The sequence below is a fragment of the Macaca thibetana genome, chromosome 10, assembly GCF_024542745.1.
Source record: "Macaca thibetana thibetana isolate TM-01 chromosome 10, ASM2454274v1, whole genome shotgun sequence".
NCBI lineage: Eukaryota > Metazoa > Chordata > Mammalia > Primates > Cercopithecidae > Macaca > Macaca thibetana.
In genome coordinates, this window is record NC_065587.1 from 89,522,830 (window position 1) to 89,534,446 (window position 11,617).

General features: G+C 44.7%; 1 pseudogene; it reads right to left on the reverse strand.

The window, feature by feature from the left end:
• Nucleotides 1-3,226: 3,226 nt before the first annotated feature.
• LOC126963554 (28S ribosomal protein S11, mitochondrial-like) lies at nt 3,227-3,738 on the reverse strand (annotated as a pseudogene).
• Between the last annotated feature and the right edge of the window lie 7,879 nt (nt 3,739-11,617).

Here is an 11,617-nt window from a genome sequence, read left to right on the forward strand (position 1 = left end):
AAAAACTAGCCGGGCGAGGTGGCGGGCCCCTGTAGTCCCAGCTACTTGGGAGGCTGAGGCCGGAGAATGGCGTGAACCCGGGAGGCGGAGCTTGCAGTGAGCTGAGATCCGGCCACTGCACTCCAGCCTGGGCTACAGAGTGAGACTCCGTCTCAAAAAAAAAAAAAAGAGTTTTAAAGTTAATAGAAATCCTAGCTGAGATTTGTGTTGCAAGAAGACCAAGGGAGAAAGAGACAGACAAGGAGGGAATAAAAACTCATTTCCTTGGGTTGGATCTAAATGTCCACCAACCTTCAGATGGACAAGGGATGGGTGGTGGCGGGGAGGGGAAGCCAAGATGATTTACTCACAAGAGTGGTTTCTGCATCAATGCTAGTTCTTCAGAGTGGCTTCTTCACATTCCAGGCCCAGGTGGCTCCTTCCGGATATACATCCAGGTGGCTCCTTCGACATATGAAATGGTAGAAGAATTGTGGAGAAAGGGTGGCTGTGAAGTCAAGTGCCATATTTAAAATACGATTTTATTGAATTCCAGCTAACTGTCCTCCAGTTGGTGCAAGAATTCCTAGAAATCAGTGTTCACAGCAGTAGAAGGAGAGATTTTTTTCTAGGCCACTTATAAGAAATCAATGGAAATAATAAACATATGTCCTAACATATTTCCTGTGTTAGGAAATAAGATTTTCTGCTCTGAGAATATCTGTTCTGAATGATCATTTCTGGCTCATTTTATTTTTAAACCAAAGGCTTGAATGAAAGTGAAACAAAAGCAAGTATTTATTTGAAATAAAAGCAGGAAAATGTCTACAAGAACATTTTGAATAAGAACTTTCTAAAATAAGAACAATAATCCTTACATGAAGGTGATCAATATTCCCTCCCCAAACTCTGAACTTCCTGTTGGCTGTGAGCATGGCCATCTTCAATTCTTCTTCTTTATGAGCTTGGAAAACTACTTTTTCTTATCCTTGGCCTTTGTCACTTAGCTTCTTGGATGGAGAAAAATAAGGAAAATGTGTCTTTTCAATTTCTGAGTAAGATAGTTTTGTTTTATTTATTATTATTATTATTTTTATTTTATTTATTTATTGTAGAGACAAGGTCTCACTCTATCACCCAGGCCGGTGTGCAGTGGTGTGCTCATGACTGACTGCACCTCAAACTCCTGAGCTCAAGCGATCCCCCTGCCTCAAACTTGAGTCTGGCTAATTTTAAATTTTTTTTTTTTTTTTTTTTTTTGTAGAGACAGGGTCTTGCTATGTTGCCCAGACTAGTCTTGAACTCCTGGTCTCAAGCAATTGTCTTGCCTTGACCTCCCAAAATGTTGGGATTACAGGCATGAGCCACCATGCCCAGCCAAGGCCCAGGTCATTTTAGTTCAGTGTGGAAGGGCACTGTGTTAGTCCATCCTCACATTGTTATAAAGAACAACCTGGGACTGGGTAATTTATAAAGAAAAGAGGTTTAATTGGCTCATGGTTCTGCAGGCTGTACAGGAATATGACTGGGAGGCCTCAGGAAACTTAAAATCATGGCAGAAGGTGAAGAGGAAGGAGGCAAGTCCTACACGGCCAGAGAAGGAAGAAGAAGGTGAAGGGAGAGGTGCTACACACTTTTAAACAATCAGATCTTGTGAGAACTCACTCACTGTCATAAGAACAGCAAAGGGGAAATCTGCCCCCATGATCCAATCACCTCCCACTACCTCCTCCAACATTGGGGATTACAATTTGACGTGAGATTTGAGTAGGGACACAAATCCAAACCATATCATTCTGCCCTTGTCTCCTCCCAAATCTCATGTCCTTCTCATACTACAAAACCAGTCATGCCTTCCCAATAGTCCCTCAAGTCTTAACTCATTTTAGCATTAACTCCAAAGTCCATAGTCCAAAGTCTCATATGAGACAAGACAATTGTCTTCTGCCTATTAGTCAGTAAAATAAAAAACAAGTTAGTTACTTCCAAGATACAATGAAGGTACAGGCATTGGGTAAATATGCCCATTCCAAAGGGAGAAATCAGCCAAAACAAAGGGGCTACAGGACTCATGGAAGTCTGAAACCCATCAGGGCAGACATTAAATCTTAAAGCTCCAAAATAATCTCCTTTGACTCCATGTCTCACATCCAGGCCACAGTGATGCAAGGGGTGGGTTCCATACCCTTGGACATCTCTGCCTCTATGGCTCTGCAGGGTATAGCCCCCTTGGATGGCTTCTCAGGCTGGCACTGAGGGTCTGTGGCTTTTCCAGGCACAAGGTGCAAGCTGTCAGTAGATCTACCATCCTAGAGTCTGGAGGACGATGAACCTCTTTTCACAGCTCCACTAGGCAGTTCCCCAGTGGGAACTCTGTGTGGGGCTCCAACCCCATATTTACCCTCTGCACTGCCTTAATAGACTCCATGAGGGCTCTGCCCCTACAGCAGAATTCTGCCTGGACATCAGGCATTTTCATACATCCTCTGAAATCTAGGTGGAGGCTCCCAAACCTCAACTCTTGCTCTCTGCATACCCACAGGCTAAACATCACATGAAAGCCACACAGGCTTATGGCTTGCACCCTCTGGAGCAGTGGCCTGAGACACATCTGGGGTCCTTTTAGCCACAGCTAGAACTGGAACAGGTGCAGTGCAGAGAGCAGTGTCCCGAGGTTGCACAGGGCAGTGGGGCCCTGGGCCCTGCCCACAAAACTATTCTTCCCTCCTAGGTTTCTGGACCTGTGATGGGAGGGGCTGCCATGAAGGTGTCTGAAATACCTTCAAGGCATTTTCTCTGTTGTCTTGGCTGTTAACTTTTGGCTCCTCTTTACTTATGTGAATTTCTTCAGCCAGTTTGAATTCTTTCCCAGAAAATGGGTTTTTCTTTTCTATCACTTGGCCAGCCTACAATTTTTTCAGACTTTTACACTCTGCTTTCCATTTATTTATTTACAATAGATGGTACAGACATTATTTTGTTTTCTCAGAGCAGAGGTTGGGCCTAGGCCACAGCTGCCCCCATAGCTCCCCTCTTGTCTAAGGATGCAAAGTTCACTTCTGGGGCATATTCACCTCCAGCTGGAAGTGCAAGCAAAGGACACTATGTAAGAAGGCAAAACTCTCCCTTACTGTCTGAAGGATTTCCAACAAGCCATATTCTGGAAGGAGCTCTGACAGTGAGCTTTCCACAAGGTCCAACTGGAGCTGAGACTTGAGGTTAGGTTCAAGTATAAGCTTCCCTTCCATCACAGCCTTGGAGCCTTCCTGGGGCAGAAGCCATTGTGTGGGATGGGGGTGTTGTGGTGATTGAGATCACTTCCAGGCCACCCATGATCAGTTCCTGGATGGCAGACAGGTGTCCTGGCCCCTGGCCTTTCACCACAACTCAGATGTGGGTAACACCCTTTCCTGTAGCTTTTGTCGCTGCTGCTATGCCTGCTGTCTGTGCATCAATGCCTGCCTCCTTCTCGGCATTCAGAAATTCCTCTGTGCCACAGAAAGTATGGGCAAAGGGCTGATTAGTGGCCGAGATTACCTGGATCTCTGTGTTGTTGTAGGATGCTTTAATGTGTGCAATTTGGACCTCCTCAAATTTTCCTGCCCACCTCAGAGAGCTTTTTTCTTTTGGATTGGGAGGGTAAATGCTAAAGCCGGTGTGGTTGGGAACCACCATCTTCTCTTCAACATTCTGCTTGGCCTCAATGTCTTGGAGCTTCTGAGTGCCTGTGTGGATGGTCTGCACCAGCATCCTGGCCATGATCCTGTCAGCAGTAAAAGCTCCGTGAGGGCCACAGCCTAAGAGTCCCGGGAGCCTGGGTGGCTTATGTGACACAGGCAGTCCTGGAGGTGGTGGTGAGCTCAAGGGGAAAATCATTGTTACGCGGTGGTCAAGGGTAAAGTCCAGGACCACAGAAGTGAAAACTCACATTTCTTACAACATGCATGACTCAAATTGACGCCCCTCTGTTTTCCTTTTAAATATAAGTTCCACACTTTTACACTATTGGTGGGACTGTAAACTAGTTCAACCATTGTGGAAGACAGTGTGGTGATTCCTCAAGGATCTAGAACTAGAAATACCATTTGACCCAGCCATCCCATTACTGGGTATATACCCTAAGAATTATAAATCATGCCGCTATAAAGACACATGCACATGTATGTTTATTACAGCACTATTCACAATAGCAAAGACTTGGAACCAACCCAAATGTCCATCAATGACAGACTGGATTAAGAAAATGTGGCACATATACACCATGGAATATTATGCAGCCATAAAAATCGGATGAGTTCATGTCCTTTGTAGGGACATGGATGAGGCTGGAAACCATCATTCTGAGCAAACTATCGCAAGGACAGCAAACCAAACACCACATGTTCTCACTTATAGGTGGGAATTTAAACAGTGAGAACACTTGGACACAGGAAGGGAAACATCACACACTGGGGCCTGTTGTGGGGTGGGGGGTAGGGGGCAGGGATAGCATTAGGAGATATACCTAAGGTAAATGATGAGTTATTTACATTAGGTATACATGACCAACATGGCACATGTATACATATGTAACAAACCTGCATGTAGTGCACATGTACTCTAGAACTTAAAGTATAAGAATAAATAACTGACTGACATTTTCTCAGCCTTCTAAGAGGTGGAATTACACATGTGGCTTCAAGTCCCCCACCTCACTACCAGCCACTTCCAACCCAACAATGGTTTCTACATAGAAACTCTTGGCCACCCACCCCGCTTACAGTGTGCTGAAGTGTATCTGTTTAACTGTCCACTGACACATAATGGAAATGTTACCAAATGGTGATTCTGAAATTTTCCCGTGCCTCCAAAACATAGTTTATTTCCCATTCTCTGACAACCAGCCAATCCCCTAGGCATTACCACCCCACCGTAGGGAGCCAACTGAAGCCCAAGCTGTGTTCATCTCTGGATTGAGACATCCCTGGACACGAGTGACGAGTGATGGGGCTGACCTTAGGGTAAGTCAACACTCCCTTGGGACCGAGACCTCAGACTGTCACAGTAGGAAAAGAGAGAGAATCTCCTTGGATTGGTGCAGAGCAAACATGGCTGTGGTTTTTGGCCAGTGCAGGCTGCCCAGAAGTAGCAGTGCCCAGTGCACCGGCAGGATGTGGTGCTCTTCCCCCTCTCTGCCACGGGCAGACCCAGTCCCTGCTACACTGTCTCTCCCGTGCCCTCACAACAGCCTCCCAGTCCTTCTTCCCATTCCCATTTGTCCTTCTTACAATCCGCTCTTCCACCCTGAGTCAGAGGATTCTCCCAAATCCTAAACTGATCCAGCTTGCCCTTTGGATTAAAACTTTTCAGGGTTGGACGTGGTGGCTCATGCCTATAATCCCAGCACTTTGGGAGGTCAAGGTGGGAGGATCACTTGAGGTCAGGAGTTCAAGACCAGCCTGGCCAACATGGTGAAACTCAATCTCTACTAAAAATACACAAATTAGCCAGGTGTGGTGGCGGATGCCTGTAATCCCAGCTACTCAGGAGGCTGAGGCAGGAGAATTGCTTGAATCTGGGAGGCGGAGGTTGCAGTGAGCTGAGATTGTGCCACTGCACTCCAGCCTGGGCAACAGAGCAAGACTTCATCTCAAAAAGCAAACAGTTGCAGTGACAGTGTGGTGTTGACCTTCTGGGGGAGGGAGGACTGGCAGAGGGAAGGGCTTGGCAATGGAAGTAATGGGATTAGTGTGGAGTACAGGTATAAGAAAGATAGGTGTGGCCAGAATGCTGAGGGTCTTGAGTGACTGCTAAGAGATTGAGTTGACTACGAGGAGCTACTGAAAGTTTTGACTGGGGGCCTGACTGAATCATAGAGGAATTGTGCTAAGTTAATCTGGTGGTTTTGTGCAGATAGGTTGCAAGGAAGAAGGACTGAATTTAGAAAGTGGAGGTGAGGCCGGGCGCGGTGGCTCAAGCCTGTAATCCCAGCACTTTGGAAGGCCGAGATGGGCGGATCACAAGGTCAGGAGATCGAGACCATCCTGGCTAACATGGTGAAACCCTGTCTCTACTAAAAATACAAAAAACTAGCCGGGCGAGGTGGCGGGCGCCTGTAGTCCCAGCTACTCGGGAGGCTGAGGCAGGAGAATGGCGTAAACCCGGGAAGCGGAGCTTGCAGTGAGCTGAGATCCAGCCACTGCACTCCAGCCTGGGCGACAGAGCGAGACTCCGTCTCAAAAAAAAAAAAAAAAAAAAAAAAAAAAAGAAAGTGGAGGTGAAAGTGAGTGAGATCTGGAAGAATTTTCCACAGGACTGATGGATGGAGGTGGCAAGAGACAAGTCAAATGTAATTTCCAGCCTTCTTACCAGGAGATGGTCATGTCAGTTACTGAAATCAGACAGTTGTGGTGGCACGTGTTTGGAAGGTGAAGGTAGTGAGAGTGTTTTGACATGTTGAACTTGATGTTCTAAAAGAATATTTTCAATGTTATAAACCATTTAATATATGTATAAATATAAATATTTATATGAAAATGTATACATACCTATATTTGCACATATAAAACATTAGAAATTATTACTGTTATTTTACAGAAGTACTTAGTAGAAAGAATAGCAATATGACACTTAATAGCATGAAAACTCTCCTTCAAATTGTTCATTTTTTGTTTCTCTTACTGTTTTTCTCTTAACTAATGTGGTTAAATTGATGCAATACATTAGAGCCTCATGGTCATCTGAAGTTTTCTCTTGGTGCAGTTAGAATTTCCTTTGGTGCCCAGCCACACTCAACGATTCATGTTAGTTTGGAATATTATTGAAATTGGAAGCAAGGGGTGGTGCCTCTGGGCCATGCAGGAGGTGCCACTGAGGCTGTCATTTTTGCCAAAGAAAAGAAGGCAAAGCTCCAGCAGGCCTTAATCCCAGTGATTCACTTAGAGAAGCTCTAGGAGGAGCGAGATGGTATTTTCTAGTCTCTGCACTGGTGACATTTGGAGCAAGCCAGTTGGAGAAAACCAGGTACCCTTCTTGCTATTGTCTCTGATTATGTCACAGGGAAATCTTACAGGGATCAATTTGAATGTGCTTTTAATGGATTGGGCTTGAAACTCACTCCTCCTTTGCACTCCTTTGCACATGCAGTGGGAATGGAAAACTCTCTTAGGAACGTGAACAAGTTTAAGGTGAAGTAATGACGTACACTTGACTTTTACAAAGTGACTAATGGCTTAAATGACTTATTGCTGCTGCCATAATATATTTGACGTGAACCCATAGATCCCAGCAAAGTTGATGTGACCTTTAAATAACAAAGGATCTCTTAGAAAATACATTTAAAAGGCCCTGTCATCTCCCGAAAACATAGGATCCATAAAGAGGGTCAATACATTTAAACCATGTTTTGAAGTCGTAAGCATTTTTTATGTTCTTAGCATTGGATTAAAAGGAATACAATCAGATGGGACAGTATCTCAATGACTCAAAGTAGGTCTTCGTCGTAAGATCCTACGGTTCTTGGTTAAAGCCCTTAAAACTTGGTTAAAACCCTTAAAACTCATTGAATCTTTTTTGTTCATTCTTTCAACTCCATTCTATGTTCTATTATCTATTCTCTTCTATGTTCTACTTCTCTATGTTCTATTACCAGAAACATACCTGTTGCTTGTTAATTTTATATGCCTACTCCTAAAACCTTAGCAAGTGATAATAAGAAAAGAAAACATTTCTTTGAGCTCTATCACTGGGCAGGGAACTTTCTGGAACTCTGGCCCTCCCAACATTTCTCAACACCTGAGGGGGAGGCATCTCAGCTCTGCTCACCAACAAGTTCTCCCAGTTAAAGCATGGTGCCTGTCATCTTCTGGCCCCACTTAGAGATGTCTGCGGTTGATTATTTTGCTGCTGATGCAGCAGTGTGAGTAGGGAGGCTGGCTACTGTCACCAAGAAGCTCTTTCCCGTTAGCCCTAAAGGGACTGGTGCTCCTCTTTCTTGGCACTGCCTCTCACTGCTGCTGAAACTTTCCACGCTGTCACCCAAGTTATTCACATATTGATTCAGCAAATAGTCGGAACCATGGATAATCCATTGTATACCAGGCTCTGCACTAGGCACCATGGATACAGCGACTGGCTCCTGCTCTGTCCTTACAGAGCTTAAAAGTCAATGTAGATGAATACGCGCAATGCACACAGAGGAGACTCTTGAGACCTGAGGTTGATTGGAAGGATAGATGAGAGGCCCCACTGGCCTGGTAAGCTAAGCTGAGAATTTTAGTTTCTTTTCAACAAGCAACAGAAAATCTTTGAAAAGTTTTGTTGTTGTTGTTGTTTGTTTGTTTGTTTTTATTTGTTTTTTGGGATGAAGTCTCGCTGTGCTGCCCAGGCTGGAGTGCAGTGGCACAATCTCAGCTCACTGCAACTTCCGCCTCCCAGATTCAAGCAATTCTCCTGCCTCAGCCTCCTGAGTAGCTGGGATTACAGGCACCTGCCACCACACCTGGCTAATTTGTGTATTTTTAGTAGAGATTGAGTTTCACCATGTTGGCCAAGCTGGTCTTGAACTCCTGACCTCAAGTGATCCTCCCACCTTGACCTCCCAAAGTGCTGGGATTATAGGCATGAGCCACCACGTCCAACCCTGAAAAGTTTTAATCCAAAGGGCAAGCTGGATCAGTTTAGGATTTGGGAGAATCCTCTGACTCAGGGTGGAAGAGCGGATTGTAAGAAGGACAAATGGGAATGGGAAGAAGGACTGGGAGGCTGTTGTGAGGGCACGGGAGAGACAGTGTAGCAGGGACTGGGTCTGCCCGTGGCAGAGAGGGGGAAGAGCACCACATCCTGCCGGTGCACTGGGCACTGCTACTTCTGGGCAGCCTGCACTGGCCAAAAACCACAGCCATGTTTGCTCTGCACCAATCCAAGGAGATTCTCTCTCTTTTCCTACTGTGACAGTCTGAGGTCTCGGTCCCAAGGGAGTGTTGACTTACCCTAAGGTCAGCCCCATCACTCGTCACTCGTGTCCAGGGATGTCTCAATCCAGAGATGAACACAGCTTGGGCTTCAGTTGGCTCCCTACGGTGGGGTGGTAATGCCTAGGGGATTGGCTGGTTGTCAGAGAATGGGAAATAAACTATGTTTTGGAGGCACGGGAAAATTTCAGAATCACCATTTGGTAACATTTCCATTATGTGTCAGTGGACAGTTAAACAGATACACTTCAGCACACTGTAAGCGGGGTGGGTGGCCCAGAGTTTCTATGTAGAAACCATTGTTGGGTTGGAAGTGGCTGGTAGTGAGGTGGGGGACTTGAAGCCACATGTGTAATTCCACCTCTTAGAAGGCTGAGAAAATGTCAGTCGCTTGTATTTTTAAAAATGGAGGACCTGATGGAAATGGGACAACGGGACAAAATTGCACACACACACACACACACACACACACACACACACACACACACACACACACACACCTTCCTCATGCCCAAGAGTCCTGCCTGGAGCCTCCATTTCCTACAATAAAGGTTAAGACAGGGCTGTTGACAGGTGCTTTAAAAGCATAGGGAACTAACTTCCTGGGACAGTCATGAGAAAGGCAAGACGTTTTTAAAAATATGGACTCTTGCCCTTGCCCATTTGGGCGAGACTCTAAGCTCCTAGACAGTAGAAGACAAGTTAGTCATTGTCATCCTTTTCTGCTGATTTCTACCAAAGTACCCATTTCCTCTGGGATCTAGCCCCTCAACTGCTGTTACCAAAAACTAAGCCAGCAGGGGGTGCACAAGCACAGCATCATTGCGGAACTAGAAGCGATGCTTGCAATTCTGCCATTGGCCATGATTCTTTCCTGCCTCTGCAAGATACAAATTAGGGAGGGAATGACTGTGGCGTTAGGCTGTACATGGACTTAAAGAGGCATGCAGAATCCTAAAAAGCAATATGAATTCTTTTCCCTGTTGGAATGGAAGGCAATTTATACAGCATCTCTTAATTGCATTACGTAGCATCTCTTAATTGAAATCAACTAAAGCTTCCTTAACCATTATTTTTTAAATTCAGTAGGGCAATTAAAAAAAAAGAAAGTTATTATAGCTCTCAGCCATAACAACTCAAATAGCACACATTTGGGAGAAATGATAATGAAAAACATTGGAAATACTGGATTCCTTTCTGAAAGCTCAAAAAGACAATGAAAGGGATGAAGACAGAAATGACACTTAAGCAATAAACACATTCGAGTAAACATCAGTTTCTGAACACACTCCATTTCCATTGGCATCTGAGCATAGATCTTAATTCAAGAGGTTTAACCTGCTTCAGAGAAAATGAATAAAAGAGAATATAGCGCAATGCTTGAAGATCTTCACATTTATAGACTGGTGAACTCTCTCGCCCACACACTGTAATTTGGGTGGTGTTCCTTCAAAACTATTAAGGCATCTTCATTGGAGCTGGGGTAATTCTAAGCAACACTAATGGCGTGCTCGATGTTACTGTAAGTGAGATAAATGATAGCAAACTTGTATGAGCAGGTGCATCTAATAACAGAGGTGTAGAAGCATAATACAGCAAGAAAGAAATGTTCAAATGCAGAAAACAAGAGCTCACAGAATCACTATGAGTGTGTTAGTGTGCATTATGGAGTGAACGATGTGTGTGTCTGACCACTTTGTCCACATCTCTATCTCTGGTGCACCCAACTTCTTTGAAAAATCAGTCAAAACCAGTTGAGAGGAAGCCCTCATGTGTCTTCGGTCTGCACTTCCAGAAAACCTCAAGACATTTTTATTGGAGGAATAAAGAAAAAGCCCTTGAATTACAGAGCACTCAATGGGTCTAGGAGAATGAGTCTCTAATACCCACTCACATTCAAGGGAAATGACACATTTATCCATTTTGGGCTCAACTCTTTTAGACTGAAGAAAATCTAAAACAAATAGATGTGACTTACAGCATTGCCCATCTAATTAGTTTTCTTCCCGCGCCAAACGTGGCTGATGTTACGTGTTTTCTCCATATCCCGTGAGAGAAAGCTCTGGAGAACTTAGCTCACTACCTCTAGAGAGAGTTCTTGAAGAGGAGGGAAGAGATGGAGCTGGCAAAGTTTGGGGAAATATTCTTAGTCTGTGGCATAGAAATATATTGAGAATGAGTGAAAAGAAGCATCAAAAAAAAAAAAAAAAAAGACACCATCTTTTGGCCTCTAGTCCTAAGAATTTTAAGATTGTACCTTTTTTATTTTTGAGATGAAGTCTCACTCTATAGCCCAGGTTGGAGTCCAGTGGCATGATCTCTGCTCACTGCAACCTCTGCCTCCCAGATTGAAGTGATTCTCCTGCCTCAGCCTCCTGAGTAGCTGGGATTACAGGTGTGCGCTACCATGCCAGGCTAATTTTTGTGTTTTTAGTAGACATGGGGTTTCGCCGTGTTGGCCAGACTGGTCTCAAACTCCTGGCCTTAAGTGATCCATCTGCCTTGGCCTCCCAAAGTGCTGAGATTACAGGTGTGAGCCACCATGCCTGGCCAGATTGTGCCTTTAAATGACTCAACAGAAATGAGTTTCAGTAAGACATCATTCTGTGTGGGGAGCCGCTTGCCTTGTTCTCTCAGAGCTCCAGAATCCTGACTATAATAATTGGGCAAGTTTCATTCAACCCTGG